Source organism: Rosa chinensis, chromosome 5 (assembly GCF_002994745.2).
Source record: "Rosa chinensis cultivar Old Blush chromosome 5, RchiOBHm-V2, whole genome shotgun sequence".
NCBI lineage: Eukaryota > Viridiplantae > Streptophyta > Magnoliopsida > Rosales > Rosaceae > Rosa > Rosa chinensis.
In genome coordinates this window covers 82,184,882-82,192,558 of record NC_037092.1, presented here as the reverse complement: position 1 = coordinate 82,192,558, position 7,677 = coordinate 82,184,882, and the positions used below count along the sequence as shown (strand labels likewise).

General features: G+C 37.6%; 1 long non-coding RNA gene across 12 annotated transcripts; it reads right to left on the bottom strand.

Annotated features, from left to right (window-relative positions):
• Positions 1-2,078: 2,078 nt before the first annotated feature.
• LOC112164981 lies at positions 2,079-7,040 on the bottom strand. Of its 12 annotated transcripts, none has more exons than XR_005800103.1 (10): positions 6,334-7,035; positions 5,941-6,106; positions 5,574-5,780; positions 5,147-5,180; positions 4,939-5,015; positions 4,090-4,289; positions 3,511-3,683; positions 3,346-3,397; positions 2,666-2,709; positions 2,079-2,413 (listed from the first exon to the last, which is right to left on the bottom strand). It is a non-coding gene; the product is annotated as an uncharacterized LOC112164981 (long non-coding RNA). The 12 variants fall into 12 exon arrangements; XR_005800102.1 differs by having other exon boundaries at positions 5,147-5,210; positions 5,686-5,780; positions 6,334-7,034; XR_005800100.1 differs by having other exon boundaries at positions 5,686-5,780; positions 6,334-7,034.
• Between the last annotated feature and the right edge of the window lie 637 nt (positions 7,041-7,677).

Below are 7,677 nucleotides of genomic sequence, written 5' to 3'. Positions count from 1 at the left end.
GGTCTACTCATTTCATTCATAACCCCTTTATATAGGGATAGGATTACAACGGAAATATCAATTACATTGATGATACTAAATGCTGATTGAGCTGTGATTTGTAATTGTTTGATTCTCTCTTCGTCTGTTTGTTTGACGAAGGCACATAATGTGCTTTTCCTTTAACACTCCCCATTGTGCCAAGTCAAAGACGAAATGGTGCATGAGTTGTTGCCTCACTAAAAACCTTGCCAAGTAACAATAAAAACCCTATGGGACAAAAATACACCTTGGTCGAAGGAAAAGAGCACAACGCACCTTTTACATTTGAGTATGACATGTGTATGTTAGACTCCCCCTGACGTCTACACCTCCCCCTGATACTTACATTAATCAGGGGAGCTTGGAAAGTCTTCGTATTCCTATGTTTTTCACATGTTTCTCAAATATGGCCTTAGGCAATGATTTGGTGAACAAATCTGCCACATTCTCCTCAGACCTTACTTGATTCAATTGAATCTTGAGGAGGGCCTGTTGTTGCTGATTGTAGAAAAACTTTAGCGATATGTGTTTTGTATTATCACCCTTGATATATCCTAGCTTCATCTGTTCGATGCAAGCTGCATTATCTTCATAAATGCAAGTAGGCTCTTCAGTGGTAGAACTCAAACCATTAGTCCCTCGAATATGTGTGATGATAGCTCTTAACCATACACACTCACGGACCGTCTCATGTAGAGCGATGATCTCTGAGTGGTTCGAGGAGGTAGCCACAAGGGTTTGCTTGGTTGATCTCCAAGATATCGCCGTGTTTCCAATGGTGAATACATAACCATTTTGGGAACGACCTTTATGTGGGTCAGAGAAGTACCCAGTATCAGCAAAACCAACCAAAACGTCATTTGGTGTTTCAGTGTAGTGAGTGGCGCTTTCGCCATCAACATTTCCTTTAGGGATTACAGTTCGATATGCGGTCCCTCTTGTCTCTCTATAGGGAAAAAACAGTCCCAAGTCAATGGTTCCTTTTAGGTATCAAAAAATGTTCTTGATACCATTCCAATGACCCTTCGTTGGCGCTGAGCTAAATCTAGCTAATAAGTTCACTGAGAATGCAATGTCTGGTCGAGTAAATTGGGCTAAGTACAATAATGCGCCTATTGCACTTAGATAGGGAATTTCAGCTCCCAACATCTTTTCGTCATCTTCCTTTGGACGAAATGGATCTTTCCTTGCATCCAAACTTCGACCGATCATGGGAGTGCTAGCAGGATGTGTTTTGTCCATGTTATATCGCCTGACTTTTGGACATATGCAGATTGGTGGATTAGTATTCCACAAACTCGGTGTTCTAGTTCAAGACCTAGATAGAATCGAGTTTTCCCAAGATCCTTCATCTCAAATTTGGATTTCAAGTAGCTCGCGGTTTCTCTTATTTCATCAAGAGTACCTATTATGTTCATATCATCGACATATACTGCTACAATTGCAAATCCGGAACTTGTTTTCTTTATGAATACGCAGGGGCATAATTCATCATTCTTATATCCCTTCCCAATCAAGTAGTCACCACTACTACACAAAAGGCTTCACACGACGGTTTAAAACTGTCGTCTCACGTTTTGCATTTCCGTGGTCTATCGAGGTGTCGTCTGATGAAATGCTGTCAGACGACGGTTTTCAGCTAACTCCGTCGTCTGATGGACCGGCAGATCTGCCGACATGCTGTCGACAGAAATATGCCGTGGTGTGACTTCTACTCATACCACGGTTTTATTTTTAAGACGTTGTGTAAATTGTATCCACACGACAGTTCTTCCAGCATAGATGTGGTGTGACAACTTAAAAATTCAGTGCATATGTGCTTTCACACGACAGATATAACTCTAACCGTTGTACTGTGACATTTGAGACGATGGTTTTTGCTAATACTTGTTGTCTATGTGTGTATCCCACAATGATATCAGTAAGAACCGTCGTGTGAATTGTAGAAATTTTGTTTGATTCCACCCTATAATCCTCATCAGACGACATATTTTCCATTTTTCCAACTGTTGTTTGATTTGGTAATGGTAAGATTCAAATTAAGCTAGAACCAAAAATTAACCAAATGAACAGTAATTTTCTCATAATAAATAGCTATTACTAGCGAGACAGCCCGCGCAATGCTGCGGGTTTGTTTGCTTGCTAAATTTCACACATTCATTCTTAAGAAACATTGAACATTTACATACTCTAAAACAGTGCACATTTACATATGCTCAATAGAGTTTTGCATTTATACTTGAAAGAAGGTAAGAAGCGAGCATTTTGTGAAGTCTGCAGATCTGCTCTTCTTGGTTAATACCCTTAAATTCTTCTTCGAACTCCTCTAGATTTGCAGACTGCATAAAGGTACAAAATAGACAGCAATCTCTAGCTCACTATCCGTCTCTTCCTACCACATACAAAGGGAACAAAGATAACGTTACGTGACATGGTGGGAAATGTAAAACCGAAAAAATAAAAAGGGAAGATTTCATATGTAACACAGTCTGCATTCTTATATAAGTTAATGCTATTTGCTTGAACAAAAACAAAACAATGAAAGATAATACTGTTGTCAAGGTCTACCACATCAAGAAAACTTGATACCAAGAACAAATGAGAAACAAAATTCACAGTTCAGAAAGGAATACTCGAGCATTACTTCAATCTGCCATGTCCTCTTCCTTTATATTTGTGTGCACTTTCCTGCAAATAAATTTGTGACCACTGTTAGCAAACTTCATATGACCGAATCCAAAATTTATTTCAAATGTGTAAGGACTTGGAGAATTTATGTAACAAAATTTTCCAGAATGATAAAATGGCCTGGTGTTAAATGAGCTTAAGATATAAGAACGATATACACAATAAATGACTCATTTTCCAAACAAATCAATCAGATTAAGTGGATCCAAATAATATCCAAATTTTAACAATGATATTGCATAAACAAAGGTTATAAAGTTTTAACAGGTGACTGAAATGGTAGTATACTGATCAGCAAGCTTGCTGCACCAAAACCAAGGGCATAACATACAATCATCTTTACTAATCAAACTTTAGCCTAATCTAAGGAAGAACAATAATGAAATCAAACCAATATAGGTATCATCTCCCTTTTATACGTTCTACTAAATCATGCAATAAAGGGTTCCTGAGTAGGTTTTATTGAACCTACATGTTGTATGGTTGCATTGGTTAATCCCAATATAAAAGGTTCGAGAAACTCTGAGTGCTTCCTTATTTCACCAGAGGTAACGAGTCTAGAAAACATCACAACTAAACAAAACTAATGTCTCACATAACAGAGGGAAGAACTTTGTGAGAATTAAAGTCACTCACCATAGTCGAATACTGACTGATCACGGCTCCTAAGTATGAGCTCATCATGACTCTGAAAAATAATAAAATCATGTCCACTGTTAGTTAGGCATACAACTGAAAAGTAGGATACAATTTCAATTTTGAACTGCTAATGGAAAGAAAAGGTAAAGGAATCATCGGTACCTAATGGATTCTTCATTTTCTTGAAGAACACTATGCAACTGCTCAAGGAATAACTGAAACCATTTCCACATGGAAGAAAGATTCACATGACTTTGTCTGCACTCAAAAGCTTGTGGTTGCCGGAATGATCACCACTTTATACACCAAAAATACTCTCTTCTGACTTTGATGTTCTAAAATTAACAAATGGGGTTTAAACTAATTCCAATTAGCCCTTGAACATGTAAAAATATATTGGTACCTAGATTTATACACCAGCCAGAGAAGAATCATTACATTCTTGCTCTCATTTTCTAAAACCTTAGAGATCCAAAGCAAACCATATATCAAAAATAAAGTCTTTCAATTAAGAGTTCCACAGATAAAGGAAATGCCTGAATTCTATACAAGGTTCATACATAGACATAGATATATACCAGTTTAGAAACCTCAACACCAAACAAAGCTAGGCCACTTTAGTCTACAAGAAAACTAAACTCCAACCAGACTCAAAACTAAAACTCAGACATTTCAGGTTTGCAATATCAAAACCATTCATGAAAGGCAAAGTAGAGAAGAGAAAAGCAAAAGGTCCCTCACCTTGATCACCAACATGAAAGCATCTCTATATGTCAAATGAAGAAGAATACCCAGTATGGAATTTGGCTTTGATGAAACTTTAAATTTAAAGAGCCAGACTTTATTCTCTCCAGCTTTTAAACCTCAGGGAAAAGGCTTCTCTTTCTTTTTTTCACTTTGACAAGGACATTCACAGCAGTAAGATACCATCCATTCACAACCTATGACAGACATTTAGTATACATCCATGCTTTAGAGAGGGCAGCAGAATTTCAGGGAAAAAAATGAAAAAAAGAAGTTACAAGTAAAAGTTCCATAAGCATGACACACAAAATTGGGGACGGACATTAAGAAATACAAGAAATCTGAAAATTATGAAGTAGCCGTATTACTGAATATTTGTGTAAGAACAGAGTGAGAAGGTGAAAAGGAAGCATGCATTGTAAGTCATTAAGTAGAGATCTGCAGATTGTTGGCAAATAGAGTAAGGAATAAACTGAAAGTATCAATATCCAAGTGCAAGCAAGAGTCTAATTCTTTATATCATCTATTTGATTAAAGTGACACGAAGGTCACATGCTATGAGAATGACACCTATTATGCAAATGATCAAATATCATAACTTCCTAGGAAAACAATGTATACTGCAGTAGTAGCCAATTAATTTATCCAAAATTAAAGATGGTTTCATAAAGTATATACATTCATATAGGCACAGAAGCAAATCTAAGAACAACAAACAGGGACAATTTGAGTTTTACCTCCCAGCGATACAAGGACATTCAGTAAAAAAAAAAAATTCTTAAAAAAAATTAGTGGGTGTCCCCAAACCTGTTTTGTGTAGTACAGAAATCACTAGACAAAATATACCTGATCAATGGCCCTTCTTCTTTTTGTGTCTTTAGATTTCTATCAAGCTACAGATCTTTCATTCCCTTGAGAGGATTCTGATCCAAGATGCAATTCAAAAATATAGAACCAATATTATCAGCATTGAGACAAATGAAAACCAAGCAACCTCACTCTCAAACAGAACTGGAGAACAACAAAATAATTGAACAACAGTGAACTTAAGTACCTTCCCAATCCCAACAGATTTTGCTTCATGTCAACTTTACACCAAACATTTGAAAATGTCAAATCTATGTTCAACAAAATCAATTCTTAAACACAGATATATAAGTGGTAACTCAACAAAATCAATTCTTAAACACACAAGTATTAAGCTACTTGATGGTTGCACACTTACACTTGAAAACTGGTTCTAAAATTGCTTTAAAAGAGTACAAATCCATACTATATATTTTCAAGGTGATATCAAAGGCATCATCAATAAAGCATTACCCCACTTTGAACGAGATTAAAGTGATGCCCAAAATAAAAAGCATCATGCTAAGGATCATCAAACATTTTATTGCTTTGAATGTAAAGTTTCACTTATGAAAGTGTAAAGTTTCACTTATGAAAGTGTAAAGTTTCACTGATAGCTGAATATAATCATGTACCTTCCCAAATCTCTGATTATGTGACTAGGATTAATTTCTGACGTTAAGCATGAGCTATAACTTTGACCAATTGAAAAAGATCATAACTTGAAACATAGAGAGATGTACACACCAGAATTTCCCATGCTCTTTTACACCGTAACAAGATCAGAAGCACCAAGATGTGCACTTGATCATATATGGCCTTCTCTATCTTAATTTATATGCCTGACAATCAATAACAAACCAAATAAACAGAGGAAACCACCTCACAAAGAATCAAAAGGAGAAAGACCCATGAAGCAAAAATCAAAGCTTTGACCAATAGTGTTGGACACAAAAGAAGCAATTAGCCAAAGTTAGAAGCATAAGGGAATTTGTTAGTCACCTTCATGTTTCCATTCCTTTTGATTCTGAACCAATATTTTGTGCTCAACCCACCACATACTGTCATACCTCTCCACCCATCCAACTTTTCCTTCCAGATTTACAACAACCATCTTCGTGACTTTTCACAAATTAAAAATGAGATCCCAATAGACAAACCAATATTGCTGCACTAAGTATAAACAAACCAAATGAGAAAACTCATCAACCCAAGTAAAAACCGAGCCATTACTCGCTATCCAGAACCTAATTTCATTCAATGAGCCCTAACTTGAAGACCATAACGAGCAAAATTTCAACAATAAGCCATAACTAGAAAACCCTAAACAGCAATATTCATCAAATTTTTCTCCTACATATAACGAATAGAGCCATAAGAAAATCAAAATGGTACCTGATTGTGTTATTGTTGGAGCTTCTCCATGGTCTCGCGTTGAAGCATGATGCCAAACATCCCAACAAGGTCGACTCCGGCGGACGTGAAGAGTAGGCGAAGGTCTTTTGGAGGTCCTCCTGAGACCGATTTGGAGAGGGACTTGAACTGATCCAAGCTCCTCATGCTCGGAAACCCTAGCTTCTGCATCTTTGGAACTCGCATTGATCGCGCAGAGTAATCCCTAGAAACGAAAAATCGCTCTCTTTCTCTCTCTTTAATTGGTGCTCTGAGACTTCCTAGAGGCTACCCATTAAGTTTTCTTCCCTTCCCTATTTCCCAAATCGAATAACCTAGCTAGAGGCAGAGATGTTTTGGTCGGGGTTTGTCGAAGAGGGAGAGCTTTTGTTGGGGCTTGTTAGAGAAAAGATAGGTCGGGGTCTGTGGAGGAGAAAAGGTTGGGGCTTGTCAAGAAGAGGGAGGGAGAGTTGTGACGAAGAAGAGGGAGGGAGAGTTGTGTCGAAGAAGAGAGAGGGAGAGGGTCGAGGACTCGAGGTCTGTCGAAGAAGGGGTTTCTCAAGGAGATAAGGTTGGGTTTTGTTAATTCTTTCGTTCCCAAAATGAAGTATAGGCTAGGTGGCGTGGTTTTGAATAGCAAGAAGCCCTTGTTTAATTCATGCATGGACAAGGTTCAGACAATGGTTTTTCGTATCTGTTGTCTGAATGCCCACTTGAAAATTTTCAATTTTGCTTCCTCATGCTGCCTGGTGACTGGTGAGAGGGAAATAAATTTAGGTGGGGAAAGAGTGGTGGGAAATGTTGGAGGGAATGTCGGTCAGCATGTTTTGACTTGCAAATCTACTGATTCACACCACAGTTTTAAAGAAACCGTCATATAAACACTACATGTTGAGGAAATTTAAATGGTGTCAATTGGTGCGAAACTTGCCGCCTCTATAACAATTTAACCTCACACCACGCTTCCATTTATAAACGTCTTCTGAAGCAATACATAATTCCAGTATGAAAAACACCCGTTGGTTGAATTCATATTAGAAGACGGAAATTTTACAACCGTCGTCTCAATAATGAGAAATTATTCACACCACGGAAAACAGTGTTACGTCGTATGAGAGGTGTCGTGTGATTCATTTTCTGTAGTAGTGCACTTAGACGGGTATACCACATCCGCTTGGATTGTTTTAATCCGTAAAGTGAGCGTTTCAACCTAGTTGCAAACGCACTCCGTGGTTTAGAGTCACTTGACTTGGGTAATGTAAGGTCATCAGGCACTTTCTTATATATCTCTGAATCTAGATCCCCATGGAGATATGCAGTAACCACATCTATGAGCTGCATTTCCAG